At 37.4% G+C, this 18,695-nt stretch overlaps 1 long non-coding RNA gene across 1 annotated transcript in view; it reads right to left on the bottom strand.

Moving 5' to 3' along the window:
• LOC307195658 overlaps positions 1–18,695 on the bottom strand; it is a 119,972-nt gene that overhangs the window by 65,211 nt on the left and 36,066 nt on the right. Inside the window, exons 2-3 of the long non-coding RNA XR_013830905.1 lie at positions 2,807–2,928; positions 1,418–1,571 (exon numbers count right to left, since the gene is read on the bottom strand). This is a non-coding gene — a long non-coding RNA (uncharacterized lncRNA). The remainder of the gene's footprint in view (positions 1–1,417; positions 1,572–2,806; positions 2,929–18,695) is intronic.

Raw genomic sequence — 18,695 nt, 5'->3', positions numbered from 1 at the left:
ACAATGATCTTATTGTAACGGATCTTTGCAAAGTCACTGACGGGCAAAGTTTGGTTGAAACGGCTGCTTGATCACCCATAATCGCTTACTCCAAACATTCTATTCTCTAACAGTGGTGGCAGAAATAGATTAAAATAAAAACTGCCTAAAAAGTAGTTTAAAGTAGCCTAACCCCAAATGAACATATCACCATCCTCCGCCAAATCAAACAGAGAGAGTTCTTTCTTTAGAACAAACCAGTATTTTTATGCCCTGCCAATGCAACATAAAGTGTACTGAAGGTAATAGAATTTATCTTCTTTTGTTTCCTCTCCTTTAGTCTCGAATCAGTCAATATGGAGTAACAGAAAGATGTGTGTTGAATCAGAGGTGTGATTTACCAGAGACTGTCAGCCCCTTAGTGAACTGAGAATCACAGGAAGGCTATGAAAATGCAGATTCCAGGGCCCCATCCCTGGAGACTCTGATCATTTGTCTGGGCTGAGAAACCTGCAATTTTCAGCGAGTGCTTCTCACATATTCACTGGCATATTTTTGGAAACTGCTCACTAGAGGCCAGTGACTAAGCTACTCCAAAATGAAACTCACAATGATGGAGTGAGAGACTCTAAGGACTCAGGGGCTTCTCGGTTCCTCATACCTTCCCTCCCAGGAAAGGCTGCATAATTTGCGGGGCTCAGTGCAAAATGCAAATGCAGGACCCCTTGTTCAAGCGTTACCAAGAATTTCAAGATGGTGACAGCAGAGCATTCAATCAAGCGTGGGGCCCTTCTGAGTGTGCGGTCATGTGCAATGCTACAAGTCAAACACCCATGAAGGCTGCCCTGTTTCCCACGGTAGTGTTCTGGGGTTTATGAGACTCAGATGACAAGAGAATGGAAGAGGAGAAGGATGAGAAAGTGGAAAGAAAAAATTCAGTGTAGCTGCTTAACACCTCTGGGCAGGCTGAACTTGAATGTATACAACCGATGTTTGGGGGTATAAAGAAGGTCTTCATTTACACATAGAATACAGTTAAATGGGGCCACTATTAGGTCACCACCCTCACTGTGTGGGTCGTTGTACTATTTCCAGTGACTAGAAGTCACTGCGCTTAGTAAAACCTGGCATTCTCATCACATAATCCATACTTTTCAAATGTGTTCTTTGGTTTAGGGGAAAAAAAAAAGTGCATGTAACTTAAACCAGAATAAGTCTGACAAGCATGAAATTAGTGGTAGAATTTTAGAGGTTCATTTCCTAATCATAGGGGAATTTTTAAATTATTATTTATTATTATTATCTTAAATAAAGAGGTTTTAAAATTCAACTTCTAAATGCAGATAAAAATTTGAAAAGGTAAGTGAATGAACAATAGATGGTTAAAAAAGAGCAACATGGGGGAAATACGACACAATTAAGGGAGTTAATCTCTTACTATTTGAGCATTTTCTTGGAGTGATGTGACACGGGCCTCCCAGAAAATCCTGAATACAGCTTAACATAATCTTCAGTCCTTTTTCAAAGTCTTGCCCAAATCCCACAGACAGTATGAATTTGTCATCACAAACACGTACAATCACAGAGGATCACTGAAATTAAAATAAAACAAAATGCTGAATATTATGAAATATATTTTTGGGAAAAGTCCAAATGTTCATGCTGGCTCCTCTCACCCCTGAAAAACTCTTGTTTTACACCTTCAAAAGTACTAACAATGCTGTGAGTTCTGATTATGAACGCAAAGAGTTCCTCTTTACAGATGAACTTTTCTTAGTAATCACTTGTGCATCTTCCTTTAAGGTGCAAATGAAGACATAATGGCTTTCCTCCACTGCTGACTTAACAATGAACACCTAGCCAAACACCCAGATCACACTGCCAGCTGTCTGGATAGCGGGTCGTAATGAGCAAACACTGAGAGCCCCATCCCCACACAACACACGCTTCTCAGTCCTAGCACAAAAGCTTCAATTTAATGTGGGCTGTAAAGCTAGCCCGACAATAAATACAAGAAAAGGTCATTTTAGATTGAACACAGCTTTTCAATAATAGGAATTACCTGACGCAACACATGGGCATGTTCTTCCCTTACCCACGAGAGCTGGAGACATTTCAGATCAATAATGGGATGAAGAAATCTAAGATCTAATATCAAATGGGCAAAGACCTTCAGAGAAAGGTGTATAATATTTGGGTAATGACTAAACGCAGAAGCGATGATTATGGTAAGGAAAGCAAATCAGAGGCTATTTTTCTCACCCTCAAAAGTTTCCACTTTTGTTAGCACTGTCCAAAGTTTTCTAAGCAGTTAAATAAGCATCATATCATGTTCACTAATAGCAGACAGGAGCTGAGATATATTTCCACTATATATGTCGCACAGTTTTAAAATATGCAAAAACCTTTGATGACATGTTTTCCAGAGACATATAATATAAAACAATTCACTGAATTAATTCTATCATTCCAATATATAAGCCTACAACTACTTTAGGGTTTCTGAAATAAAACTGGTGATGCGCTATAAAATAAATCCTAACTTTTCAGAAGATGTATAGGACAATAAAAGAATCCGTGTGGAAACTATTTAAATTAATGAAGAAGTAAAGAAAAATGTGATAAAAGAAAGTATTGACTTTGTAATTACAAGGAAAGTAAGCCAAATTAAGTAGCTAGTCAATACTGAACACTCAAATACTTGAAAATTTCTCTAGTTATAAAATTGGAACCAATTAAAATAAAAATTTATACTTTTAACAAATAATTCCAATTATAATAAGTACCATCAGTGTTAGTATAATATATACATAGAAAAACTTCTTACTTGATATGGATATTTTAAAAGAGTTGTATTTGTATGTCTTCAGTAATTCTTTATCCTCTTTGCATGAAACTCATATTATGGGACTTCCCTGGTGGTCCAGGGGTTAAGACTCGATGCTTCCACTGCAGGGGGCACAAGTTAGATCTTTGGTCAAGGAACTAAGATCCCACATGCTGCACAGCACAGCCAAAAACTTAAAAAAAAACAACTCACATTACAATTAATAGCAACATTTTTAAAAAATCCTAGACTATCGAAAAGTCAATGAGAGAGCAACAGCCAGCTCGACCCACCACCAGCCCCTCTGAACAGGCAACTTGCAGAAGCCTCTTAGATAGCATCATCCACTAGAGGGCAGACAGCAGAAGCAAGAAGAACTACAATCCTGCAGCCTGTGGAACAAAAACCACATTCACAGAAAGATAGACAAGATGAAAAGGCAGAGGGCTATGTACCAGATTAAGGAAAAAGATAAAACCCCAGAAAAACAACTAAATGAAGTAGAGATAGGCAACTTTCCAGAAAAAGAATTCAGAATAATGATAGTGAAGATGATCCAAAACCTCGGAAAAAGATTGGAGGCAAAGATCGAGAAGATGCAAGAAATGTTTAACAAAGACACAGAAGAATTAAAGAACAAACAAACAGAGATGAACAATACAATAACTGAAATGAAAACTACACTAGAAGGAATCAATAGCAGAATAACTGAGGCAGAAGAATGGATATGTGACCTGGAAGACAGAATGGTGGAATTCACAGCTGCAGAACACAATAAAGAAAAAAGAATGAAAAGAAATGAAGACAACCCAAGAGACCTCTGGGACACATTAAATGGAAAAACATTCGCATTATAGGGGTCCCAAAAGGAGAAGAGAGAGAGAAAGGACCCGAAAAAATATTTGAAGAGATTATACTCAAAAATTTCCATAACTTGGGAAAGGAAATAGCCAACCAAGTCCAGGAAGCGCAGAGTCCCATACAGGATAAACCCAAGGAGAAACATGCCGAGACACATAGTAATCAAATTGGCAACAAATAAAGACAAAGAAAAATTATTGAAAGCAGCAAGGGAAAAACGAAAAATAACATACAAGGGAACTGCCATAAGGTTAACAGCTGATTTCTCAGCAGAAACTCTACAAGAGCGAAGGGAATGGCATGATACACTTTAAGTGATGATAGGGAAGAACCTACAACCAAGATTACCCAGCAAGGATCTCATTCAGATTCGATGGAGAAATCAAAAGCTTTACAGACAAGCAAAAGCAAAGAGAATTCAGCACCACCAAACCAGCTCTACAACAAATGCTAAAGGAACTTCTCTAAGTGGGAAACAAAAGAGAAGAAAAGGACCTACAGAAACAAACCCAAAACAATTAAGAAAATGGTCATAGGAACATAAATATCGATAATTACCTTGAACATGAATGGATTAAATGCTCCAACCAAAAGATACAGGCTTGCTGAATGGATACAAAAACAAGACCCATATATATGCTGTCTACAAGAGACCCACTTACGACCTAGGGACACATTCAAACTGAAAGTGAGGGGACAGAAAAAGATATTCCATGCAAATGGAAATCAAAAGAAAGCTGGAGTAGCAACACTCGTATCAGATAAATAGACTTTAAAATAAAGAATGTTACAAGAGACAAGGAAGGACACTACATAATGATCAGGGATCAATCCAAGAAGATATAACAATTATAAATATATATGCACCCAACACAGGAGCACCTCAATACATAAGGCAACTGCTGACAGGTATAAAGAGGAATTTGACAGTAACACAATAAGAGTGGGGGATTTTAGTACCTCACTTACACCAATGGACAGATCATCCAAGCAGAAAATTAACAAGGAAAAAAACCTTTAAATGACACAATAGACCAGAGAGATTTAATTGGTATTTATAAGATATTCCATTCAAAAACAGCAGATTACACTTTCTTCACAAGTGCACACAGAATATTCTCCAGGATAGATCATATCTTGGGTCACAAATCAAGCTTCAGTAAATTTAAGAAAACTGAAATCATATCAAGCATATTTTCTGACCACAACACTATGAGATTAGAAATCAATTACAGGGAAAAAAAAATGTAAAAAACAGAAACAGATGGAGGCTAAATAATACGTTACTAAATAACCAAGAGATCACTGAAGAAGTCAAAGAGGAAATCAAAAAATACCTAGAGACAAATGACAATAAAAACATGACGATCCAAAACTGACGGGATGAAGCAAGAGAAGTTCTAAGAGGGAACTTTATAGCTATAGAAGCCTACCTCAAGAAACAAGAAACATGGCAAATAAAAAAATCTAACCTTATATCCAAAGGAAGTAGAAAAGAAGAACAAACAAAACACAAAGATAGCAGAAGGAAAGAAATCATAAAGATCAGAGCAGAAATAAATGAAATAGAAGCAGAGAAAACAATAGCAAAGATCAATAAAACTAAAAGCTGGTTCTTTGAGAAGAAAAACAAAATTGATAAACCATTAGCCAGACTCATCAAGAAAAAGGGGGAGAGGACTCAAATCAATAAAATTAGAAATGAAAAAAGAGAAGTTACAACAGACACCGCACAAATACAAAGCATCCTATGAGACTAATACAAGCAACTCTATGTCAATAAAATAGACAACCTAGAAGAAATGGACAAATTCTTAGAAAGATGTAACTTTCCAAGACTGAACCAGGAAGAAATAGAAAATATCAACAGACCAATCACAAGTCATGAAATTGAAACTGTGATAAAAAATCCTCCAACAAACAAAAGTCCAGGACCAGATGGTTTCACAGGTGAATTCAATCAAACATTTAGAGAAGAGCTAACACCCATCCTTCTCAAACTCTTCCAAAAAATTGCAGAGGAAGGAATAGTCCCAAACCCATTCTATGAGGCCACCATTTCCCTGATACCAAAACCAGACAAAGATACTACAAAGAAAGAAAATTAAAGACCAATATCGCTGATGAATACAGATACAAAAATCTTCAACAAACTACTAGCAAACACAATCCAACAACACATCAAAAGGATCATACACCATGATCAAGTGGGATTTATCCTAGGGATGCACAGATTCTTCAATACAGGCAAATCAATCAATGTGATACACCATATTAACAAACTGAAGGAGAAAAACCATATGATCATCTCAATAGCTGCAGTAAAAGCTTTTGACAAAATTCAACACCCATTTATGATAAAAACTCTCCAGAAAGTGGGCATAGAGGGAACCTACCTCAACATAATAAAGGCCATATATGACAAACCCACAGCAAACATCATTCTCAATGGTGAAAAACTGAAAGCATTTCCTCTAAGATCAGGAAAAAGACAAGGATATCCACTCTCACCACTATTATTCAACATAGTTTTGGAAGTCCTACGAATGGCAATCAGAGAAGAAAAAGAAATAAAAGGAATCCAAATCGGAAAAGAATAAGTAAAGCTGTCACTGTCTGCAGATGACATGATACTATACATAGAGAATCCTAAAGATGCTATCAGAAAACTGCTATAGCTTATCAATGAATTTGGTAAAGTAGCAGGATACAAAATGAACACCCAGAAATCTCTTGCATTCCTATACACTAATGATGAAAAATCTGAAAGAGAAATTAAGGAAACACTCCCATTTACCACAGCAACAAAAAGAATAAAATACCTAGGAATAAACCTACCTAGGGAGACAAAAGACCTGTATGCAGAAAACTATCAGACACTGATGAAAGAAATTAAAGATGATACCAACAGATGGAAAGATATACCATGTTCTTGCATTGGACGAATTCATATTGTGAAAATGACTATACTACCCAAAGCAATCTACAGATTTAATGTAATCCCTATCAATTTACCAATGGCATTTTTTACAGAACTAGAACAAAAAATCTTAAAATTTCTATGGAGACCCAAAAGACCCCGAATAGCCAAAGCAGTTTTGAGGGAAACAAACGGAGCTGAACGAATCAGACTCCCTGACTTCAGACTACACTACAAAGCTACAGTAATCAAGACAGTATGGTACTGGCACAAAAACAGAAATATAGATCAGCGGAAAAGGATAGAAAGCCCAGAGATAAACCCACGCACCTATGGTCACCTTATCTTTGATAAAGGAGGCAAGAATATACAATGGAGAAAAGACAGTCTCTTCAATAAGTGGTGCTGGGAAAACTAGACAGCTACATGTATAAGAATAAAATTAGAACACTCCCTAACACCATACACAAAAATAAACTCAAAATGGATTCAAGACCTAAATGTAAGACCGGACAATATAAAACTCCTAGAGGAAAGCATAGGAAGAACACTCTTTGACATAAATCACAGCAAGATCTTTTTTGATCCACCTCCTAGGGTACTGGAAATAAAAACAAAAATAAACAAATCGGACCTAATGAAACTTAAAAGCTTTTGCACAGCAAAGGAAACCATAAACAAGATGAAAAGACAACCCTCAGAATGGGAGAAAATATTTGCAAACGAAGCAACTGACAAAGGATTAATCTCCAAAATATATAAACAACTCATGCAGCTCAATATTAAAGAAACAAAAAACCCAATCCAAAAATGGGCAGAAGACCTAAATAGACTTTTCTCCAAAGAAGACATACAGATGGCCAAGAAGCATATGGAAAGCTACTCAACATCACTAATTATTAGAGAAAGGCAAATCAAAACTACAACGAGGTATCACCTCACACCAGTCAGAATGGGCATCACCAGAAAATTTACAAACAACAAATGCTGGAGAGGGTGTAGAGGAAAGGGAACCCTCTTGCACTGTTGGTGGGAATGTAAGTTGATACAGCCACTATGGAGAACAGTATGGAGTTTCCTTAAAAAACTAAAAATACAATTACCATATGACACAGGAATCCCACTACTGGGCATATATCCAGAGAAAACAATTCAAAAAGACACATGCACCCCAATATTCACTGCAGCACTATTTACAATAGCCAGGTCATGGAAGCAACATAAATGCCCATCGACAGAAGAATGGATAAAGAAGATGTGGTACATATATACAATGGAATATTACTCAGCCATAAAAAGGAACGAAATTATGCCATTTGTAGAGACGTGGATGGATCTAGAGACTGTCATACAGAGTGAAGTAAGTCAGAAAGAATAAAACAAATATCGTATATTAATGCATATATGTGGAACCTAGAAAGATGGTTCGGATGAACTGGTTGGCCGGGCAAAAACTGAGACACAGATGTAGAGAAGAAACGTATGGACACCAATGGGTGAAAAGCGGCAGTGGTTGGGGGTGGGGGTGTGATGAATTGGGACATTTCAGTTGACATGTATACACTAATATGTATAAAATGGATGACTAATAAGAACATACCATATAAATAAATATATAAGAAAAATATTTTTTAAAAAATATTTTAAATATTTTTAAAAAATATTTTTTAAATATTTTTAAAAAATAAAAAGGAGCACAGGTTCTAGGCATGTGGGCTTTAGCGGTTGTGGCACTCAGGCTCAGTAGTTGTGGCTCACGGGCTCTAGAGCGCAGGCTCAGTAGTTGTGGCACATGGGCTTAACTGCTCTGCAGCATGTGGGATCTTCCTTGATCAGGGAACAAAACTGTGTCCCCTGCACTGGCTTCCCTGGTGGCGCAGTGGTTGAGAGTCTGCTTGTCGATGCAAGGGACACAGGTTTGTGCCCCAGTCTGGGAGGATCCCACATGCCACGGAGCGACTGGGCCCGTGAGCCATGGCTGCTGAGCCTGCGCGTCCGGAGCCTGTGCTCTGCAACGGGAGAGGCCACAGCAGTGAGAGGCCCGCGTATCGCAAAAAAAAAAAAAATAATAATAAAAATAAATAAAAATAAAAATGAAAAAAAAGAAAAATCAACTAACAACATAGTAAGTGAAAATGGATATCTGATACATGTTTATTCATTCATTTATGCTTTCAGTATATAGGTAATTTTTTTTAATTTATTTATTTATTTATATTTGCCTGCATTGGGTCTTTGTTCCTGCACATGGGCTTTCTCTAGTTGTGGTGAGCAGGGGCTACACATCATTGCAGTGCATGGGCTTCTCATTGTGGTGGCTTCTCTTGTTGAGGAGCACAGGTTCTAGGCATGTGGGCTTTAGTGGTTGTGGCACTCGGGCTCAGTAGTTGTGGCTCACGGGCTCTAGAGTGCAGGCTCAGTAGTTGTGGCACATGGGCTTAACTGCTCTGCAGCATGTGGGATCTTCCTTGATCAGGGAACAAACCTGTGTCCCCTGCACTGGCAGGCGGATTTTTTTTTTTTTAACATCTTTATTGGAGTATAATTGCTTTACACTGTTGCGTTAGTTGCTGCTGTATAACAAAGTGAATCAGCTATACATATACATGTATCCCCATATCCCCTCCCTATCCCACCCCTCTAAGTGGTCACAAAGCACGGAGCTGATCTCCCTGTGCTATGTGGATGCTTCCCACTACATTTGGTAGTGTATATATGTCAATGCCATTCTCTCACTTCGTCTCAGCTTACCCTTCCCCCTCCCAGTGTCCTCAAGTCCATTCTCTACATCTCTGTCTTTATTTCTGTCCAGCCCCTAGGTTCTTAAAAACCAGTTTTTATTTCTTTTGGATTCCATACATATGTGTTAGCATACAATATTTGTTTTTCTCCTTCTGACTTACTTCACTCTGTATGACAGTCTCTAGGTCCATCCACCTCACTACAAATAATTGTTTCTTTTTATGACTCAGTAATCTTCCATTGTATATATGTGCCACATCTTCTTTATCCATTTATCAGTTGACTGACACTTAGGTTGCTTCCATGTCCTCGCTATTGTAAATAGTACTGCAATGAACATTGTGGTACATGACTCTTCTTGAATTATGGTTTTCTCAGGGTATATGCCCAGTGGTGGGAGTGCTAGGTCATACGGTAGTTCTATTTTTAGTTTTTTAAGGAACCTCCATACTGTTCTCCATAGTGGCTGTATCAGTTTACATTCCCACCAACAGTGCAAGAGGGTTCCCTTTTCTCCACACCCTCTCCAGCATTTACGGTTTGTAGATTTCTTGATGATGGCCATTCTGACTGGTGTGAGATGATACCTCATTGTAGTTTCGATTTGCATTTCTCTAATGATTAGTGATGTGGAGCATCCTTTCACGTGTTTGCTGGCAATCTGTATATCTTCTTTGGAGAAATGTCTATTTAGGTCTTCTGCCCATTTTAGGATTGGGTTTTTTTTTTGTTATTGAGCTGCATGAGATGCTTGTAAATTTTGGAGATTAATCCTTTGTTAGTTGCTTCATTTGCAAATATTTTCTCCCATTCTGAGGGTTGTCTTTTGGTCCTGCTTATAGTTTCCTTTGCTGTGAAAAAGGTTTTAAGTTTCATTAGGTCCCATTTGTTTATTTTTGTTTTTATTTCCATTTCTCTAGGACATGGGTCAAATAGGATCTTGCTGTGATTTATGTCATAGAGTATTCTGCCTATGTTTTCCTCTAAGAGTTTGACAGTGTCAGGCCTTACATTTAGGTCTTTAATCCATTTTGAGTTTATTTTTGTGTATGGTGTTAGGGAGTGCTCTAATTTCATTCTTTTACATGTAGCTGTCCAGCACCACTTATTGAAGAGACTGTCTTTTCTCCATTGTATATTCTTGCCTCCTTTATCAAAGATAAGGTGACCATAGGTGCATGGGTTTATCTCTGGGCTTTCTATCCTTTTCCACTGATCTATATTTCTGTTTTTGTGCCAGTACCATACTGTTTTGATTACTATAGCTTTGTAGAATAGTCTGAAGTCAGGGAGCCTGATTCCTCCAGCTCCATTTTTCTTTCTCAAGGTTGCTTTGGCTATTCGGGGTCTTTTGTGTTTCCATACAAATGGTGAAGTTTTTTGTTCTAGTTCTGTGAAAAATGCCATTGGTAGTTTGATAGGGAGTGCACTGAAGCTGTAGTTTACTTTGGGTAGTATAGTCATTTTTGCAATGTTGATTCTTACAAACGAAGAGCATGGTATATCACTCCATCTGTTTGTATTATCTTTAATTTCTTTCATCAGTGTTTTATAGTTATCTGCATACAGGTCTTTTGTCTCCTTAGGTAGGTTTATTCCTAAGTATTTTATTCTTTTGTTGCAGTGGTACATGGGAGCGTTTCATTAATTTCTCTTTCAGATTTTTCATCATTAGTGTATAGGAATGCAAGAGATTTCTGGGTGTTCATTTTGTATCCTGCTACTTTACCAAATTCATTGATTAGCTATAGCAGTTTGCTGATAGCATCTTTAGGATTCACTATGCATAGTATCATGTCATCTGCAGACAGTGACAGCTTTACTTCTTCTTTTCCAATCTGGATTCTTTTTATTTATTTTTCTTCTGATTCCTGTGGGTAAAACTTCCAAAACTATGTTGAATAACAGTGGTGAGAGTGGACAATCTTGTCTGGTTCCTGATCTTAGAGGAAATGCTTTCAGTTTTTCACCATTGAGAACGATCTTCACTGTGGGTTTGTCATATATGGCCTTTATTATGTTGAGGTAAGTTCCCTCTATGCCTACTTTCTGGAGGGTTTTTATCATAAATCGGTGTTGAATTTTGTCAAAAGCTTGCTATCAGGGTGATGGTGGCCTCGTAGAATGAGTTTGGGAGTGCTCCTCCCTCTGCTATATTTTGGAAGAGTTTGAGAAGGATAGGTGTTAGCTCTTCTGTAAATGTTTCATAGAATTCACCTCTGAAGCCATCTGGTCCTGGGCTTTTGTTTGTTGGATGATTTTTAATCAGAGTTTCAATTTCAGTGCTTGTGAATGGTCTGTTTATATTTTCTATTTCTTCTTGGTTCAGTCTCAGAAAGTTGCGCTTTTCTAAAAATGTGTCCATTTCTTCCAGGTTGTCCATTTTATTGGCATATAGTTGCTTGTAGTAATCTCTCATGATTCTCTGTATTTCTGCAATGTTAGCTGTTCCTTCTCCTTTTTCTCTTCTAATTCTGTTGATTTGGATCTTCTCCCTTTCTTTCTTGATGAGTCTGGCTAATGGTTTATCAATTTTGTTTATCTTCTCAAAGAATCCGCTTTTAGCTTTCTTGATCTTTGCTATCATTTCCTTCATTTCTTTTTCATTTATTTCTACTCTGATCTTTAGGATTTCTTAGCTTCTGCTAACTTTGGGGTTTTTTGTTCTTCTTTCTCTAATTACTTTAGGTGTAAGGTTAGGTTGTTTATTTGAGATGTTTCTGTTTCTTGAGGTAGGACTGTATGGCTCTAAACTTCCTTCTTAGAACTGCTTTTGCTTCATCCCATAGGTTTTGGATTGTCGTGTTTTCATTGTCATTTGTTTCTAGGTATTTTTTGATTTCCTCTTTGATTTATTCAGTGATCCCTTGCTTATTTAGTAACGTGTTGTTTAGCCTCCATGTGTTTGTATTTTGTTACAGTTTTTTTCCTGTAATTGATATCTAGTCTCATAGCATTGTGGTCGGAAAAGATACTTGATATGATTTCAATTTTCTTAAATTTACCAAGGCTTGATTTGTGACCCACGATATGATCTATCCTGGAGAATGTTCCATGAGCACTTGAGAAGAAAGTGTATTCTGTTGTTTTTGGATGGAATGCCCTATGAATATCAATTAAGTCCATCTTGTTTAATGTATCATTTAAAGCTTGTGTTTCCTTATTTATTTTCATTTTGGTTGATCTGTCCATTGGTAAAAGTGGGGTGTTAAAGTCCCCTACTATGATTGTGTTACTGTCAGTTTCCCCTTTTATGGCTGGTAGCATTTGGGCAGGTGGATTCTTAACGAGTGCACCACCAGGGAAGTCCCAGTATATAGCTAATTTTAATAATATTTAAAACACTTGTTGATTACTCGTTCCTGATACTACATCTGGCCCTCAAGTTGATTTTAAAAAAACAAAAGGAAAGGAAAAAATTGGACACACTTCCTGTCTTCAAGGACCTGTGGGACTTGTTAAGGGATTTCCATCTTGCTGAGTTGGTTTTTTTCAGTATGGCATCAGGTTGTACTGACCCATCCATTTGTTCTCATTGATTAGCTCTCAGGACCGTGGCCTGAACACAGTTCCACCAGGTTGAGTGGACACCGTGAGAGAGGGATCTTCTTCATGTCTAGTCCATCAGGGACCATGAAGTAGGCAAGTCTGTGAGCACCAAGTCAGTCCCCACAAATCCTCATCCTACACCCAGCAGAGGAGTGGTACTGCATGGTACAGCTTCTGCCTTCTGCCAGCAGTGTGACCTTGGGCAAGTAACCCAGCCCTCTGATATGTTTCCTCATTTATATCATGAGAATAATAACCCTCCACCATTGGGAGGCTATAAGGATCAAATTAGGTAATTCAGACGAAGCACTTACATCAGTGCCAGGCACGTAGTGTGTTCCCAATAAGCACTGACTATTACTGTTAATCAGAAATGAGGCTGTACATAGAGGAGAACAGCTCATGATTTTTCTGTCGGGAAGATTTTTCTTCTCCACTTCTTTTCTTAATTAGATCACTGTTAGTTAAAATTACTTATATATATTTTATCTTTCTGAGGGCTCAATTTCTCTTTCTCTAATTACTTTGCACAAAAACAGTTACAGATTTAATTCACTATATTAGAAACAACTAGTTGGCATTGTGTAAAGAGGATCTGAAGCTTAAGAGGAATTACAGTGGCAGAAGAAAGTCTAAGAGAAGGCTGAAACAAATGGACAGATTTTTGAATGATGTGATCAAGTATGTCTTTTCCTTAATATTGCTTCCTCCCTGAATCTTTCTAATAGGACAAAGATGGAGGGACACTATTCAGCAAAAACCATCCTACGGAAAAACCCAGAGGATGGAAAAGGTAGAAAATTCCCTTTAGGGTAAACTAATTTATGAAAACAAGTGTCCACTCTCTCTCCAGAGAAGGTGAGCTGCTCAGGGTGCCAGCACAGATAAGCCATAAGCTCTTCTTGATGCCCAAGGAACAAACTGCTATCAAACTCTTAACTGTGTTTACCTGATAAATTGAATGGAAGGAGAAATAAAATTCTTAACTTTTCTCACCTTTGTAACTCTCCTTCCTCCATTTCTTTTATTTTGAGGTCCTGCTGGCTGATGCATTCTAGAGATTTATCTGGTCCTGTTTTTTTTGTTTGTTTGTTCTTTTTTCTTTTTTTAATTTCAGTGGCAAAATTAGCCTCAAACAGCAATCTAATAATGTCAAGTCTAGACAAATACAGTGGTGAATTTGTAGTTTTTATAGTTGTATTCTTAAGCTTAAATGTATTCCTTTTGATATGACTAATTCTAACAAAATTACTACTTTTAAAGTTGTACGTAACTCCAAGATACTAGTTTATTTTTATGTGCTTCCCCCCATTGATTCTGTGAAGAAGTGGAATTCTAATTAAATTATCTTAATTGGACACAGTCAAAAATATTTAGATTAGGTTTGTGTTAATGGTAACTTGATCTAGGGAAAACACTCCAGAGGATGCACAAGTGTCTCATTGGGTTTTTTTCCTAATAAAGCAAGTAATTATAGCAGCACATCAGAGTCACACGTTCCCTTTATAAACGTCACTACGGCTGGCAAGCAATCATACGTGCAGGTATTTCCACTGCTACCCCCATTCTCAAACTAGACCATCCCTGTTTTACAAAGATAGACTTTGCCCTTGAAAGCAGAATGACCCAATGGAAAGATGGTGGGAAAGACTGCTTTGTAAGTCTGGGTGAGCTTCTTCCTTCAAAGTTGCCTTTATTTCTCCTTCCCTGCTCCCTCCACCCCTACATCCTTGTGGGTCTCCCCCTCTCCCTTCTCCCCGTTCTCCCCTCCCCCTGCTCTCCACTTCCCCAGTTTCTCTTGCTCTCCTTTACTTCTCACTTCTCCTCTGTCTTGATTATGTGCACTTTGATATTTTTTTCCTCATCTGAACTGCAGATTGCATTCTCTCATTCATTCAAGCTAACAAATATTTATGGAACACCCCTCTTGTGTCAGGAAAGTGTCATGAATAAGGCACTGACTCTGTCCTCAAGAACCTTAGAATTTACTAAAGGGAATTTTATAAAAAAATCATGATGCCATATCTGTATCTATATCTATATCTATATCTATCTATCTATCTATCTATCTATCTATCTATCTATATATGCCAAAGAGGAAGCAGGGAAAACAAAGTGCTTCTATAACATAGTCTTGGGCATGGATGAAAACACAGGCAGATTCCCCCAGAATACTAAGCTGGTGTCTGCCAGGTAAGTAGGATTCTTCTGGCATTTATAATGAGCACCTAGTTTGTTTCTTCCAGGCACTGTGATCACCACACACCCAGATAACCTGGGGTTTTTGTAGGTGTTGCCTTGCTATTCTCACTACAGCTGGGCATGTAGTTCGTTATCTTTGCTCATTATGTAGGGCTGTGCTGTCCAATATGGGAGCTACTAGCCCAATAAGCCACTGAACACTTGAAAGGTGGCTTGTCTGAGTTGAGATGTGTTTTAAGTGCAAAATGCATATCGGATTGTAAGACTTAGTATATATAAAAAAGAGAATGCAAAGTATCACATTCATGATTCTTATGCTGATTATAAGCAGAAATTATAATAATTTGGCTATACTGTATTAAATATGCATTAGTGGATTAAATATGCATATGTATCTATTTCTTTTTACTTTTTTGAATGTGGCTCTTAGAAAATCTTAAATTACCATATGTGGCTTGCACTGTATTTCTTCTGGATAGAAATCTCCTCCAGATTGTCTCTGAGTGATTTGGCGACAAAGCTGCGTCCTCCCATTGAGCATGTGGGTAGTCACCTCCACTCCACCCATCTATTTATTCAGTAGCTACTGGAGTGGGAAATGCTTCTGCATCCAACCTAATCCTGGGTGTTGACCCAGCATGACTGCTCTTGGGGGCAGGACCTGGGTCTGTATCCATCTGAACAAAAGATCTCCCAACAACCCAGGAGAAACTGCACAGCCTTGGAGAATTGCCTTATAGAAAGCTGCAGGAATCTGGGCTCCAAGGGCCAGAGGCTGTTCTGTGCAAGGTCTGACTATCCTCATAAGAAGGGACACGTTTATCTGCAAATCTGTCCCCCACTTACAGCTTTCAGAATGTGTTAATTTCCTTTATAATTGACTCCCACATATTATTCTTAAGCAGAGGATCATGTACAACATTTCTCTTGCATAAATTTCTAGGACGAAAAATGAAGTGAACATTCCTTTATTCCTTTGTACACTTAAATGGTCACATCCTCCTACTCAGAGCAAAGCCATCACCATCTTTTTTCTGTGATCTAATTACAAATGGAATAAGCTCTTAATTCCCCTTTCCATCATTTTAAGATCTATGACATGAAAATGACTCTGCAAAGACTTCCAGAGTGCTTTTTTTGTCATGTATTTGATACAACTTTTTGTGCAGAAATTAATTTCACTCAAGAGGTGTTTACATGACAGAGACTGATAGGTGTTTTCTATCAGGACTCTGCCTGGCTTGCCAATTTGTTTACTGCAGCCTATTTTAGGAAACCAGGAGAGGAGTAGTTAGCAGCAAGTTAAATGCTTTTAAATATCATGTAAATTTCTCATTCTTTTAAAAATAATTGTCACATACTTGAGAGTCTTGTGAGCGAATGTTGCTGGATATGTAATTTGGTTTCACGTTTCCCGTGCATCACAGAGTGGCTTTTTTTCCATCATAGTTGATCTTCACCCTTTACCATCTGGGAATTTGAACTCTATTTTTAGCCATTTCATGAGTTGCCAATTTAATGCATTTAAAGAGGGCAGAGCAGATGTCTAAAACATTGAAGGTAATTAATTAAGTCCCACAATTTCCAGACTACACAAAAACAATTTGCCATTGCCTGTAAAATGGTATAATTGAGTATTATAAATGTTTCCAGGCCAAGTCTTGCTATGAATTATTTAGTGCATCTGTCCTAATTAAAGACCTATTGGAAGATTAATGTCTCGTAACCTGACAAACTACTTTACTTAGTAACAAATTATCCATATAATGACCTCAAAGTAAATTTATATAACCCAAGAAACCATCTGAAAGAGCTCAAAAGCACAGTTCAGTAGAGGGAATTTCCTCTGCATATTTACGCTTATCTGCCCAATATTCTTTGAGCTTCGAATAGTTGTAAATGAAAATCAATCTGTTCCCAAATAAGTCTCTTAATCATTTCTAGCTTTAGTCAACATCTTGTAAAAGATACGTGATTCATATTTCTTGCAACCGTCTCGTTACACTTTACGGAAAGAATCTGCACTAAAGACAAAGATATGCAAGTCTGTAATACTGAATGCACTGGCAATAATGAAGAATCTTTTTTTCATTCTTATTCTAACCTCTTGTTTTTAGGATGAGATCACCCTGATTATTTTTCAGTAATACGAGAAACACCAAATATTCAGTCAACAGTATCTTCAGCTGAATGATGGGTCATTGCCCTATCAAGGCTGGATGTCAGAGGATCTGATGATAGTATAAAACTGAGGTCATTTAATCCTAAACTTAGAAGCAAACTAGGTGACCCAATCCTGCTTTGGCATTAGGGAACTAATGTGCCTTACAGCTGTAATCCCTATAACACTATTTTTAAAAATCGATGGCATGCCATGTACCTGATGGGCAATGAAAAGGGGACCTCTGCTGATTGCATCTCCTGATATAAAGTAGTCCGGAGAGGGAAGAGGCAGGGTCAGCAAGGGGAAAGTTTAATACCCTTTCTTCTTAATGGAAATCATTCCCTCCCATCACAAATGCACTGCCCTTATCATGAACTTCTTTAAAAAGCACTTTACATATTATTTCTAAAGCTTAAAAAAAAAATCTTTCCACCTAGGTTTCACAGATTTTTCAACAAATCTGAAGATCTCTCTCTCTCTCTCTATGTACCTATGTATATTCACTGGCCGCCCTATTTTAGAACACAAAATATAAAAATATCATCAGAGTTAAGTAAAATTTTTTTAAACTTAGTGTGTTAAAATATGGTTAATTGGCCATAATTGTGAGAAAGTAAATAAGATCTGATTAGATATATAACATTAGCATGGGACGGGATACATATATATGAATATATATATGAAAGGAATATTTAGCAAACTGCTTTACTGTCATAAGTCCAACAACCGTTTGTTTATAAACTATAGTTCGCTCTTATCTGGACAGATATTCAAAATGTTTTCTTCTCCTAGCTTGGATCTTAGCATTCATAAAGTCATTGTCCTGTAGCATTCCTTCCATGTAACTTTCTTTTCCATACAGAATTTCTCACACTGGAAAACAATTCCGTTTCTTCTTTACACCCCTGTATGAATCATACATTTTAACAAAAATGAAGTCATACGCTTTTACAGGAAATAAGCTCAAGAGGGCCAAATTGATGGAATGCTACTTAACATCTCCCCCTTTCTTCTTCTGCATCTACAGAATATTTGGTGCTCTTTTAAAATGCTTTTAGCCAGAGTCCACCTCATGCACAGGTGCAAAAGTACCTCTAGCTACATACAATGGGCTTACTGACTTTTCGGCCAAATGGAAGGAAGAAAGTAGTGAAATTAAGCAGGGAAAGGAGAGAGTTGAGTATTTTTTCATAACATTTGTTTCCTAACAATAGCTCATTGTAGAAATTTGGAATATAGGGAAAAGTGTAAAGAAAAATAATCATAAAAATTGTTCATAGACCCATCAACCAATGATAATCTCATTAGCATTTTGGTATGCTTTCATTTCTTTTTTCTATGCAGCCATTATATACTGGAGTTTTTCCTCATGGAGTTTTACTTTTCATTACACTGTAAGCATTTTCCAGTGGTCTTAGCTTTTCACCTGTATAGAGAATGATTGTTTTTCA

This window comes from Stenella coeruleoalba (genome assembly GCF_951394435.1).
Source record: "Stenella coeruleoalba genome assembly, chromosome: 12".
NCBI lineage: Eukaryota > Metazoa > Chordata > Mammalia > Artiodactyla > Delphinidae > Stenella > Stenella coeruleoalba.
This window is presented reverse-complemented; position numbering and strand designations above follow the sequence as displayed.